The sequence below is a fragment of the Microtus ochrogaster genome, chromosome 16 (assembly GCF_000317375.1).
Source record: "Microtus ochrogaster isolate Prairie Vole_2 chromosome 16, MicOch1.0, whole genome shotgun sequence".
Taxonomy (NCBI): Eukaryota; Metazoa; Chordata; class Mammalia; order Rodentia; family Cricetidae; genus Microtus; species Microtus ochrogaster.
This window is the reverse complement of record NC_022018.1, coordinates 42,586,549-42,601,452: the sequence shown is the minus strand read 5'-3', so window position 1 is coordinate 42,601,452 and position 14,904 is coordinate 42,586,549.

Genomic DNA, 14,904 nt, shown 5'->3' with positions numbered 1-14,904 from the left:
AAAATCCATCAAGAGGAAATCTCAATACTGAACATCTATGCCCCGAATACAAGGGCACCCTCATATGTAAAAGAAACACTTCTGAAGCTTAAATCAAGCATTAAGCCCCACATACTAATAGTGGGAGACTTCAACACTCTACTCTTACCACTGGACAGGTCTGTCAGACAAAAAAATTAACAGAGAAATAAGGGAACTAACAGATGTTATGACTCAAATGGACTTAACAGACATCTATAGAACATTCCATCCAAACTAAAAAGAATATACCTCCTTCTTGGCACCTCATGGAAACTTCTCAAAAATTGACCACATACTCGGTAACAAAACAAACCTCAACAGATACAAAAAAAAATGGAATAACCCCATGTATCTTATCAGATCACCATGGCTTAAAACTAGAATTCAACAGCAACACTAATTCCAGAAAGCCCACAAAAACACATGGAAATTAAACAATGCTCACCTGAATCATCAATGGGTCAAGAAAGAAATAAAGGGAGAAATTAAAGACTTCCTAAAATGACCACACAACATACCCAAATTTATGGAACACAATGAAAGCAGTGCTAAGATGAAAGTTCATCGTACTAAACGCCTACATAATACAGCTGGAAAAATCCCACACTAGTGAATTAACAGAACATTTAAAAACTTTAGAACAAAAAGAAGTAAATTCACCCAAAAGAACTAGACAGCAGGAAATAATCAAATTGAGAACTGAAATCAACAAAACAGAAACAAGAAGACAATACAAGGAATCAATGAGAAAAGAGGTGGTTCTTCGAGAAAATCAACAAAACAGACAAACCCTTATCCAAACTAACCAAAAGGCAGAAAGAGAACATCCAAATTAACAAAATCAGAAATGAAAAGAGGGACATAACAACAGACACAAAGGAAATCCAGAGAATCATCAGATCATATTTCAAAACCCTGTACTCCACAAAACTGGAAAACTTAAAGAACAACTTTCTGGATAAATATCACTTACCAAAATTAAATCAAGACCAGATAAGCAAATTAAATGGACCTATAACTGCTAAAAAAAAAGAAAGAAAAAGAAACAGCCATCAAAAGTCTCCCAATCAAAAGAAGCCCAGGACCAGATCTTTTCAGCTTAGAATTCTACAAGATTTTCAAAGAACTAACACCAGTACTCTTCAAATTGTTCCACACAATAGAAACAGAAGGAACATTGCCAAACTCTTTTTATGAGGTTACAATTACCCTGATAACCAAACCACATAAAGACATTATAAGAAAGAGAATTACAGACCAATCTCACTCATGAACACTGATGCAAAAATACTAAATAAAATACTGGCAAATCGAATCCAAGAACACATCAGAACCATCATTCACTATGATCAAGTCGGCTTCATCCCAGAGATTCATGGATGATTCAACATATGAAAGTCTGTCAACGTAATCCACCATATAAACAAACTAAAAAATAAAAACCACAGCCTGGTGGTGGTGGCGCATGCCTTTAATCCCAGCACTCGGGAGGCAGAGGCAGGCAGATCTCTGTGAGTTCAAGGCCAGCCTGGTCTACAAGAGCTAGTTCCAGGACAGGTACCAAAAACTTCAGAGAAACCCTGTCTCGAAAATCAAAAAAATAAAAAATAAAATAAAAAAACCCACATGATTAAATGCTGAAAAAGCTTTTGACAAGATACAACATCCCTTCATGATAGAGGTCTTGGAGAGAGCAGGGATACAAGGAACATACCTAAACATAATAAAGGCAATATACAGCAAACCAACAGCCAACATCAAACTAAATGGAGAGAAACTTACAGTGATTCCACTGAAATCAGGAACAAGATAAGATTGTCCCCTCCTCCATATCTATTCAATATGTTCTTGAAGTCCTAGCTAGAGCAATAAGAAAACAAAAGGCAATCAAAGGCATACAAATTGGAATAGAAGAAGTCAAACTTGTGTAAACTTTAAAAAAAACTATTTGCTAATGATATGATAGTTTACATAAGTGACCCCAAAAATTCTACCAAGGAACTTCTACAACTCATAAACACTTTCAGTAATGTAGCAGGATATAATCTTAACTCAAAAAAATTACTAGCCCTCCTTTACACAGATGATAATAAATGGGCCGAGAAAGAAATCAAAGAAACATCACCCTTCACAATAGCCACAAATAACATAAAATATCTTGGAGTAACTCTAACCAAACAAGTGAAAGACTTGTATGACAAGAACTTTAAATCTTTGAAGAAAGAAATTGAAGAAGACACCAGAAAGTGGAAAGATCTTCCATACTCTTGGGTAAGTAGAATTAACACAGTAAAATTGTCAATCTTACCAAAAGCAATCTACAGATTCAATGCAATGCTCATCAAAATCCCAGCAAAATTCTCCACAGACCTTGAAAGAACAGTATTCAACTTCTTATGGAAAAACAAAAAACCCAGCATAGCCAAAACAATCCTTACAATAAAGGAAGCTATGGAGGTATCACAAAACCTTTGGGGGTGAGGGAATGAAATGTGGTGGTTTAAAAGAAAATGCCCCCCTCCCAAGGGAGTGGCACTATTAGGAGGTGTGACCTTGTGGGAGTGGGTGTGGTCTTGTTGGAGGAAGTGTGTCACTATGGAAATTGGTTTTGAGGTATCTTATATGCTCAAAATACCACCCATTGTCTGAGAGCTGCTAGCACAAGACATAGGACTCCTTCTCCGGCACCATGTCTGCCTACACGCTGACATGTTGCCCCATGACGATAATGAACTAAACCAATGATATTGTAAGACACCCGATGATGTTTTCCTTTCCAAGAGTTGTTGTAGTCATGGTGTCTCTTCACAGCAGTAGAAACCATAGCTAAGAGAGCCTGGGAATCCATGAGCAGGATTAACTTACATGTAAGCATGTGACACTTGGGCCACCTACTGATGTATGGCATGATGTGATAGTCATTTATTTATAGACCTTTTAAAACTCTCTACTTTTCGTACTTGGTTCTTCATCTTTTAAGAGCTCTAACATTTAAATGGATATTAGGTTTGAGATGGTATAATGGAAGAACTGATTCATCAGTGATGCAATATTTTATTACCTTGGTCCAGGTTTGCAAAAGATTACACATACTCTGTGTGTTGTTTGGGTGTGTAGTTTAGTTATATTCTACACCTGAGAAATCCAGGGGTGGGCTTGCCTACAGGAACTTTAAAGCACTGGAATTATTAGAGTCTTTTTCTTTCAAATATATTTCTTTGACTACTCTAATTCTGCATGTGTTGAATACATATATACTTGTGGAGTGTGTGTGTGTGTGTGTGTGTGTGTGTGTGTGTGTGTGTGTGTGTGTGTATCCTGCTATGGTAGAAATCAGTAGCCAGAAACTAAATTTCCAATGTTGGCCTTCTCTTTCTTTGCCTGAATCTCTACTTCTGATTCCAGTGAAAGGACCAGAGATGCCAGATCCACTGAGCCACTGAAGCACTGAGGCCCCACAAGCCCAGGCTGTTCTCGCCACATCACATTAGCAAGCCGTGCTATGATGGAAAGCCTAAATGTCTCCCACAGCACAGCTGAAGTATCATCTAACCACCGAACAACTTCCCTGACATGCTCTGAAACCTAGACAACCCCTAAAACAGCACAGCTGAACATGCAGGGGAAGGAAAGGGCCCAGGGAGCAGTCTGGAGTCACCATCGTCCTCACTGGTCTCTCAGGGACACTGCACTCTGAGAGCTATCCAGCTGCAAACAACGGCAATGTCATACATCCTCACTTGGCTCCAACTGCTGCCTTCTTGTCATTTACTATGACTTTAGGTCAGGCTGGAAAGAGTTAAAAAAGCAACCTCTTGGGAAGAAATGTTCCCTCCTACTACACGAAGACTATGGACACACTTGCTTCTCCTGTCCCGTGTTACAGTAATGGACTGGCTCTCCTATCCCAGAGGCACAGTAGAGTAAACTCATAGTCTCCCAAATGTGATGGCCATGTCTTATGACTGACTACCCACGTCGGTTTTGTTTTGGGGTGGGGGGGGTCGTTTTTTGGTTTTGTTGCTGTTTTGGGTTTAGTTTCATTTGGGTTTTGATGAGCCAAAAGTGTGTGCTGCTGTAGAATAATCCTCTTGTATAATGTAAAGATTTGATACACAAATTGGTTTAATAAAATGCTGATTGACCAGTAGCCAGACAGGAAGTATAGGTGGGATGGCCAAACTAAGGATGATGGGAAAGAGAAGGGCGGAGTCAGAAGTCACCAGTCAGACAAAAGGGGAACAGAAGATGAACATACTATGCTGATAAACATACTACCATGTGACAGAGCCTAAATAAGGAATACGGATTAAATGTAAGAGCTAGTTAGTAATAAGCCTGAGCATTTACAAATAATATTAAGTCTCGGTGTGGTAATTTGGGAAGCAGCCACTGGGTATTTGGGAACAGGCAGGCAGGAGAAAAATGTCCGATTTCAGTGTTTCTATGTGACATTTTCTCACATATATGACATCACCATTACTGATCTCTCCAACTGTGATACATGACATTCATCCTCCGCCAACTGCCTTAGTTTGAGATTGTCCACCTGTTGAGGCCTACCCTTTAATCCCTTGACAAATGCATACTCTGTGTCAGTCTGCTCTAGCTGCTGTAACAAAACGTCATAGACTGAGTGGATTATAAACTACAGAATTCAACGCTCACAGTTCTGGAGGCTGAGAAATCCCAGATCAAAGAACCTGTGTCTGGGTCTGGTGAGGGACTTCTGGTGCATAGATGTTCTTGCTGTATCCTCACGTGGTAGACAGGAAGAGCAAGCTTCTTCAATAAGGGCACTAATACTAGTCACGAGGGTGGCATCCTAGAGATCTAATCATTTTCTGAGTTGCTTCATCTCTTAACATGTCACCTTAGGGTTAGGATTCCAACATTTGATGGGGACACATTCAGAACACAACACCAACCATCTTGCAAGTTCCTGCTCCCTCTTGTCCCTTTCCCATGAAGAGTATTCTGCACACACCTGTCTCCACTTTAACTTCTTCAAACTGGCTTCTACCTTCCCCTGTGTGCGCCACCATTAGCCTTAGCCCATCAAAGCCAGGAGCTTTGCAGATTTCTCACAGCAACTGACACACACGACCTGGTCTCTGTTCTAATAACACTCTCGCCTCACGGCTTGAATGAAGTCCTCGCTGGTTTTATCCTATCTCGTCTCTGTTTCTTTGTTTCTGTTCTTTCTGGAACATCCATTCTTTCACCAGCAGCCACAACAGACTTAAAATCTAAATTGCATCCCTGCTCAAAAACCTTCCAACTGTCTCCAACCTTCCCAGCCTCAAAATCAGGCTATGCCCTTGTCATTTGTCGTATGGCTTTGTTATCCTTAGCTCCTCCCACCTCCTTAAGGTCTCAGTATCCTCCCTCAGGGACTTTGCTTTTATTTTGTTCTTTCCTTCTGGAATAATCTTTACTCCCTCACCAAAACTCTTTACCGCCTGCAAGTTCTGCCTTGATGCTTCTCTGTGTCACTTCCCCCAAAAAACTTCATTTGACTCTATAACTTTCCAGTAACAGATGCTCACAGCGCCCTCTACAGGTTTCCTGGTAGTATTTAGCACAGTTTAACTAACTGATCTCATGTGTTTATCAGTCCTCCACCTATGGACTCAACCATATTCAGGGGGAAAAAAACACCTGAATCTGTAGTGAACACACAGAGACATTTTTTTCTTATCATTATTCTCTAGGCAACACAATGTAGGTTGTATTCGGTATTATAAGTCATGAGACATGGTTTCAATATACAAGAAAGTATGTGTAGGTTCTCTGAAAGGACTGTGCTGTTTTACAGAAGGGTTTTGTCTATGGAGGGATTCTGCTATCCAAAGAAGGTCCTGATACCGACTCCCTGTGGGTACCAATGGGACAATGAATTTATCATTTGCATGAGACTCTGTTTTTCAAGCAACTTCATAATTGTCGAGAAGTTAAGGACCATGTTTATTCACCCCAGAACCCAGCCTCCTTCATGATTCCCAGGAGATGCTGAGCAAATCTGTCAGATTAAAAAAGTTGACAGAGGCAGTGTATTTCAGTGCATAGAGTATTTGCCTAATAAGCTAAGACCTTGGAGTCCATCCCCACTACCACAGTGTGGAGAGGCAGGGGAATAAATATTTGGAAATAAAATTTATTTGCTGAATATAGTGCATTATTATTGTGGAAGACAGGTTGTGCAGTTTGAAAAAAATCTCAGCAAATTCTAACATATTTTTAGCAAACTTTTTTTTCAAAGAAAATGTTAGAAAAATATTTTCTCCTTTAGAGGGAGAACAATAATATCTAAATAATACTAAGAGAATTACTGAGAGGATTGATTAGGAAGAGAAGAAATAATACACAGACCGTACACTGTAGTATGCTAAACAAATCTAGTTACAAACATCATATGGTACCTAGTTTAATTCATTAGCATATTTCTTTAAAACAAACAGGTCAATCGACTGTTCACTGTAAACACACAGAGTGGACACTTTCACCTGAGTGCACACATCCCACTAAGAACAGATCCCAAAGGAATCTGCTTTGGAAAGGGGGTGTTTATTTATGTACTGACTGGATTCTCTTATTGAGACCCTGTCCTTGGGATGCAAATTCACCTGCGTCTTAACCTTTGTTGATAAATAAACACAGATACAGAGCCATCAAATGTTGAATGAACACATCTCCCAGACAAAAGGATTCCTTTGTTAAAGCTACACTAAAAAGATAGCCAGCTCCAAGCTCACAACTGTTTCTAACTCCAGTTCCGGGATCTGACACCCTCACCAGTGCACATTTAAAAATTAAATAAATAGCCCGGCGGCGGTGGAGCACGCCTTTAATCCCAGCACTCGGGGAGGCAGAGGCAGGCGGATCTCTGTGAGTTCGAGACCAGCCTGGTCTACAAGAGCTAGTTCCAGGACAGGCTACAAAACCACAGAGAAACCCTGTCTCGAAAAACCAAAAAAATAAAAATAAAAAATAAAAAAATAAAAATAAATTAAAAAAATTAAATAAATAAATGCCAGCTCCAAAGTGTAGTGCATTTGCCAAAAGAGCCAGGAAGTCTTGAAACTGTCTGTTTCTTAAAAATACACAGGCCTCTTCTGCAGAAGAGATGAAGTAGGAAACTGATAAAACTCTAAACGAAAGAGGTTCTCTTTGATAACCCAAGTATCACCTGATTGTCTATTGACCTCTAAAAATGGTGCTTGGTGCTCCTGGAAGACTAAGGCTAGATATTCCTTCTAAATGAGTACTCATTCGGATGTGATTTTCCAAAACCAGTTTGCTAATTTAAAAAAAAAAAAAAAACCTTTCGGCATTTTACAATTAGTGAACCACACCAAAAGTGCTTCCGTCAAACTGACAACATCGGTCAACTGACTGACACCCATGCATGCTTTCTTTTCTGCCAAGACCTTTTCAGTTTAGAGAGCCAGGGCATGCAGGCTCTCCAGCGTCACCATGCATCATCCTGATAGCTCCCACATGCTTCGTAACTGTCAAAGATGTGATAAACCTGTCAGAGTCTGCAGAGGGAGCTGCAAAAGCTATGAGACATTCCAAATCTCTGCAGCCAGGGACAGCACCAGGGTTGCAAATGCTTAGTATTGTAGCAAGTAGAAACCCCACCCTAATATCAGTCTGTAAACATATGCTATAAGAATTTCATCCATGAAGTAAATAGCTGTTAACCCTTTTTGTTAAACCTTTCTAATCTTATGAAATTATATATATATATATATATATATATATATATATATATATATATATATATATATATTTCGAAACTCAATAAATGTTCACAAGCTGAACACTCATAAACAGTACCCAAGTCAAAAAAAATCACAGAGAGTCCCTCAAGAGTTCTTCTAGCAACCCCTAACAAGTGCTAGAAACCTATCCCACAAATGACCAGTGTCTTGACTTTTACCAGGCTAAATTCTCTTGTTTTTGAACTTCATATAAAAGTAGTCAAGCCAAACCAGGCGGTGGTGGCACACGCCTTTAATCCCAGCACTCGGGAAGCAGAGGCAGGAGGATCTCTGTGAGTTCGAGGCCAGCCTGGTCTATAAGAGCTAGTTCCAGGACAGGCTCCAAAGCTACAGAGAAACCCTATCTCAAAAAACCAAAAAAAAAAAAGTAGTCAAGCCAGCAAAGGTAGTTCATGCCTGTAAGCTCAGCTCTGCATTCAGGAGGCTGAAATAAGATTGCCATGAATTCAAGACCAGCCTGGACTGCAGAGTGAATGAGTCTCAGTTTAGTCTGGACTGGAGTCAGACCTTGTCTCAAAAAACAAACAAACAACAAAACAACAACAAAAGATAGACAGACAGATGGGTGGATGGACAGACAGACAGACAGATGATAAATAGAGTCAGTCAGTCAGTCATACAGCACGCTAATCTGTGTCTGGTTATTTTTCTCAACTCCATGTTTTATATATCTTATTAATATGTCTACAGTCAAATACACTGTAATTTTTATTCAATAATCCAACAAATATTTACTGAGCTCATATGTACCAGGAACAAACGAATCTTTTTCACAGATAATGTTTTAGTGTCCATCTGTTTACGTAAACTCAACAAATAAAATTTTAGTTTATTAACATGTCTTTCAACGTTAATTGCTTTTCCAAAATAAGCATCAGCAATTTAAAAGATAATCTAAAAATCATTATAAACATAAGGACAGAGAAAGCATTTTTTCCTTTATATAAACACAATTTCCATTTACTCCAAAATCCTCATTGTTTGCTTGACAGTCTCAGTGTTAATGCTCCTGACATTTAGTGATCGAAATAATATTTTTAGGATTTGAGGATCCACATTCTTTGGAGCAGTTATTTCTTTGAACCAATTTGTTCTCAGTAGCAGGGTGGCACAAAGGAAATACTGGATCTAGATGCGAAGCCCAGTTTTGCCATAAATCCACCATGTGACCTTAGACAAGTTCCTTGACCTTTCTATGTTGCTTTCTTCGTCTACAAATAAGATGATGAACCTCGGAGCTTCCTGGGGTTTGTCCCTCTAAAACTGAAGGGGCTGGAGAGAGGGCACAGTGGTTAAGAGAACTGGCAACTCTTCAGTTCCCAGCACCCATAGCTGGTGGTTCACAACTGCCTGTAATTCCAGCTTCAGGGCATCTGACGACCTCTTCTGGCCCCCATGGGCACCCAATTGCACACACACATACACACACACACACACACACACAAATATAATAAATATTTTTTTTTTACTGCAGTTCAGTTTTTTTCAGGCAAGAATGTGTTAAAATAAAAGAACAGCACAAAGCGATACTGTGGGACAATAGTCTGTACCCTGTCATTTGTATTTTAAATAACCTTGATTGGCCAGTAGCCAAGCAGGAAGTAGGGGTGAGGCAACCAGGCAGAAAGTAGAGGTGGGGCAACAAGAACAGGAGAATTCTGGGAAGAAGAAAGCTCAGTCTGCAGTAGTCACCCAGCTGTAGAGGAAGCAAGATGAGAATCCCTCGCTGACCAAGGTACCAAGCTAACACACAGACAAGAATTATGGGCTAATATAAATTATAGGAACTAAGAAGAAGCCTGAGCTGATAGGCCAACCAGTTTGTAATTAATGTAGACCTCTGTGTGTTTCTTTGGGAGTGAACAACTGTGGGACCCAGCAGGACAAAAAGCTCTGTCAACAAAGCGAAGCATGAGCCTCCTCAGTTTGAACTAAGGATGTATAGCTGCTGCCCTGGAAACCAGTTCCTAGACCAGCCACAGAAGACAGTCCTCTAGCAGAGTACCTTCCCCTTTTAACCAGCAGCTGAAGGGGGTTCCTGAGCATTTCACACATGTGCATTAGGAATATAGCTCCTGACTACATCCAAAGGCTACAATACAAATACATTTTCCCTGAGGACAAAACTCTGCACTTGGAGAAGTGCCAGTCAGCTTTTTATTCCAGTGACAAGATACCTAAGAAATCAACAGCTAAAGATGGAATGTCTCAGAGACTGACGTCCAGTATTGCCTCTCCGTGTTGCTTTGAACCTGTGGGAACACAGCAGAGCACAACAGGAGCACATGGAGGAGGAGGCTGTTCCACTTGTGGGAGGCCAGGAAGCAAGAGACAAGGACACTTGAATCGCAGTATCCCTTTCAAGAGTGTACCCTCAATGTCCTAACCTCCTCCCACCAAGTTCTGCCTCTTTAAGAGGCTCTGTACTGCCATGGCCTGGAAACCAGGCCTTTAGAACAATGGCCGACCTTTGGGGTGGTGTTTAAAAGCTAAATTACAGCACAAAGAAAGGTCCCAAACTGGTGCCATACCCTGAAGTCAGGATGGAAGAGCCATGCTGGTCTCAGAGGCTGCAAACCCCAACAAGTGGAGAGGAAGTGTTGTGTAAACAATTTCGTGAAGTAATGGGTCTCCCCATTCCCCCTCTCTTTCTCTCTGAAACCGGGTCTCTTGTAGCCCAAGCTGGCCTTTCACTCGCTAAGTAGCCAAGGGTGGCCTTGGATCCCTATGCCTCCAGCCTCTGTCTCCCAAGTGCTAGGGTTATAGATGCGCAGCGCCACCTACAAATTTTAACTTCAATCATTAAGCTTAAAATCTACTCTCCAGGGAGTGGAGATATGGCTCTGTGACTAAGAGCATTCACTGTTCTGTCAGAGGCCTCTGGTTCAGTTCCCAGCACCCACACAGCAGGGCACAACTGACTCCGTTGTCAGGGCATCTGATGCCCTCTTCCGACACCCACAGGCGCGGCTCCCATACGCTGCACAGACATACGTGCAGGCAAAACACCCATACATATAAAAAAAACTACACTTTGTACACATAAACAATTTTTTTTCTCTGTATCCTCCTCCCACGTGCTCCTGAATGGGAAAACTGAAGTGTTTCTCAAATTTAAGCAACAGATCATAAAATGAGACAGGGGCAACAATACAGCACAGTGCTTGTCGAGCATGCCGAAGGCCTGGGTTTGACCCCCGCCCCAGCATTTTGATACATAAGTAAATAACAGAAGATGAAGGTAGAAGTCCAAAGGAGGTTTATAATGTTGATAAATACAAGAAAAGATGCCCTGCTGAAGCCCAGGCCTGCTTTCCATTCGGTAAGGTCTAAACTCGTGGACTCATTTTAGGAACATCATCTGGAGAAAGCCAAAACAGACAGAGCCGGTGGGCAGGGCTACTGCCGTTCTCACAGGCGAAGGTGCAAACATTTAAATCAACCCCGATCCTATTTTGAGTTTATTGGAGTGAGAAATATATCAACACGGATTTTTTTTTTTTTTTTAAGTCTGAAAAGGCAGTCACTACTTACGTAAAACAAACATCCAAGAAGGAACTCTCCCCAGTCTGAGCCTGCAGTGGGATCTGAGGAAGGTGTTGACGCAACCCAGAGGTTTCATCTTCCAACTGACAGCCCAACTCGTGTGTATGCAGGGAAGACCCGGAAAGGTGCGCAACAAGACACATTGCGTAATGGCCCACAAGGGAAAACAAGCGCTTTCTGGGGTCGCGGTCTTTCAACTCCCAATTCTTGCTTCAGTGGCTCTGTTGAGTCACAGCCGGGCTCCGTGTTGGCACACACCAAAAACAACATGACTAACTGCGAAAGGTGACAGGGTTTTGGCCAGCATTTTATGGCCACACAGCCGTACCTTTCTGTCAAGTGGAAATGTAACATTTAGCTTGTAAGAGAAATCTTTCTCGGGCAGGTTCGGATTCGAAGTCGTCTGAGGTTTGCCCGGAGTATCCTTTCGGCTCTGCTGCCAACCAGAGAGGGCAAACTGCTGAAGTACAAAGACACCCAGAGTGCAAAGAGCGTGCCTATCTCAGAGGGGCTCCGGACATCCTAGGCTGGACACGGCCTCCAATGGAGAGAATGAAGCACTCTAGCCGAGCGATGTAAATGAGCCCCACATCTGATTTCCATTAGAAGACATAAACCCTTTTCAGAATCTTTTCCTCGTCTGCCCCCTCCTTCCCCCCAAATGGCACTACGGAGCACTTCACTTTTTCCAATCATACAGTGATATTTGGAAAGTTCCATTTGCTTCCATTAAGAAAAATACAGAGAAGGGAAAAAAATACATAATAGGCATCTATCATTTTGTACGTGAGGCTTGCTTGGTTATGGGATTTTCCCTCTCTCCCCCACAAAAACAGAAAACAGAAAACGTCCTGTCTGTTATATGAGTAATTTGGGTATCATACTGGTCAGCCTGCTTTTCCCTAAACGAGTGATCCACGACGGATGCTCTCCTTTGTCACGGCTCAACAAGGGGTTAGTTTTGCCTTCGTCTTTCTGTCATCGACTGTCATCCTTTATTCATTTTATCTTATAGCTAACAAGTATCGATTAACTCTTTACTATCCTATAAGCACTGGAGAGACAAAAGCAAGTAGCATCAGACATTGTCTCTGTCTCAATAGAAAAATCTAGGAAGACTAACCACAGGAATCAAAGACTCACAAACTAAGTTTGACAGTTATTGTAGCTTCTGCAATATGAACAAAGCACATGTGCTCATCCTCCTCCGCGAAGCTTATTTCACTTAGCAACATGGCCTCCAATTCTATCCGTGTTGCTATAAATGACAGGGTTTCATTTTTTCCCTTTTTCTTTCTTTCTTTTTTGCTTGTTTTTAATTTTTGAGGGGATGGCAAACCCATTCTAGTAACATAGCCCAGGCTGTCTCCAGATTCCTGAATGTTGGGATTATAGCATGTACCTCGATATCAAGTTTTATTTCATTCTTTTATATATATATATATATATATATATATATATATATATATACACACACACACACATATATACCTATATACATACACACACACACACACACACACACACACACACACACATATATATATATATACAAGAATATGTTTGCCAACATGTATGTCTGTGCATACATGCATGTGTGTGTGTGCCGGTACCTTTAGAGACCAGATGAGGGTGTCAGATCCCTGGAACTGGAGTTACAGATAGTTGTGAGCTGCCATGTCGTTGTTGGGAATCAAACCTGGGTTGTCTGGAAGAGCAGCCAGGGCTCTTAACTGCTGAGCCATCAGTCTAGCCCCTTTTATTCTTTTAATGGATAAATGATATTCTAATAAATGTACACATTTTTATCTATTATCTGTAACAAACACCTTAATTGACTGATCCGGCTGTCATAAAGAAATCTTACACTAGACAGGCACAATGGAAGCCCAGTAACTAGGAAGCTGAGGCAGAAGGATTAAGAGGATGAGGCTAAACAAAAGGAAAAGCATATTACTTATTCTGATCTAATCATAATCCGTTATATGTGAGACAATACAATAAAACAGCATGCATATTAAAATACTGCTTTCTTAAATTTCTAACAAAACAACTGGTATTGGTACTCCACAAGAAACCTTAAAACTTTCTAAAGAACTCTGTTGAGACAGGATTGGGCCTAATCAAGGTCAGAAACGCCATTGTTAAGAAGTATTCAACCAAATACCTAAAGGCAAAGGCAGAGCTAATGACAGGAAGTAACACTGCTCTTTCTATAGAGTCTGCTCTTTTCTGAAGCAAAGACCCCGTGCAGGAGAGTGTGTTGCATGTTTGAAGATCCAAGGTCTAGGCTGTCCAGGAACAAAGCAGAAACTAGAAGGCAAAGAGAAGACTGGGGAACCAAGAAAGCCAGAGGCCTAAGTTAGTGTCGTTCTTCAAGAGAAATCAAGAAGCCATTAAAGGTGTTGTCAAGAGTGGGTGATTACCACAACTAGATATTACGTCTGTTGTATGAACTAATGATTGAGTAAAAATCAATAAATGAATAGCGAACACATTCAAAGGTACCTCCAAATGAGCTATTGCCCAAGTTACTGATTACTGCATGAAAATCCCTAGTTTATGTATTGAGAATAAACTTGGCCCACGCCAGATTATTAACAAAGACAATGATTCTTGTATTTATGGCTACAGAAAACTGACCAAACTCGGGTAACATTCTTCATCAATCATTGTGGTTTGAGCCAGTTCCGACCCACCTGTTTTCAAGACGCCCAAAGAGTCCTGGGTGTCTGTAGATGGAACCCCTGCAGGAAAATGCAAAGGCAAGGAACAAATCCCAAAGGCCAGAGGCAGAGTGTTCACAATATGCTAACTGGAGACCATCTCTCTGAGGGTTGTGTGTGCTCTACTTTTTCTTGGACAGAAGGGATTAAGCCCTTCTAGAGTTACAGGGCACATCATTCTCACATGGAATCTCTTGAGAAGCTCTGCTATTAACCCTATGTAGGTCCCACCATCCATATCCCTGTCCATACCTTGTATCTCTCTATCTTCCTTGTCCACTTCTTTCTAGCTAAAGCCTCCTAAGTCATACCCACAACATATCCTGCCACTGGAGGGTGTAAATAAAATTCTTGGAAGGATAAAGTTCTTTTCAAGAGTTTCACTTCCCCCCCCCAAAGGCCAGTGAGATTGCTCAGCAGGTAAAGGTACTTGCTACCAAGCCTGACAACCTGAGTTAGAACCCTGAAACCCACAAAGTAGAAGAGAGAACCAACACAAGTTGTCCTCTGACCACTGCACATACGCCAGGGCATGTGCCCTCTGCCCTGCCACACATACAATAAATAATAAATGTAAAAGCTTTTTTAAGAATGAAAAAGACAGGGGTCTGGAAAGATGGCTCAGAGGTTAAGAGCACTGACTGCTCTTCCAGAGGTCCTGAGTTCAATTCCAGCAACCACATGGTGGCTCACAACCATCTGTAATGAGATCTGGTGCCCTCTTCTGGCCTGAGGGCATACATGGAGGCTGAACACTGTGTACATAATAAATAAATAAATCTTTTAAGAAAAAAAAAATGACTATGGAAGGCAAGAAGTGAACA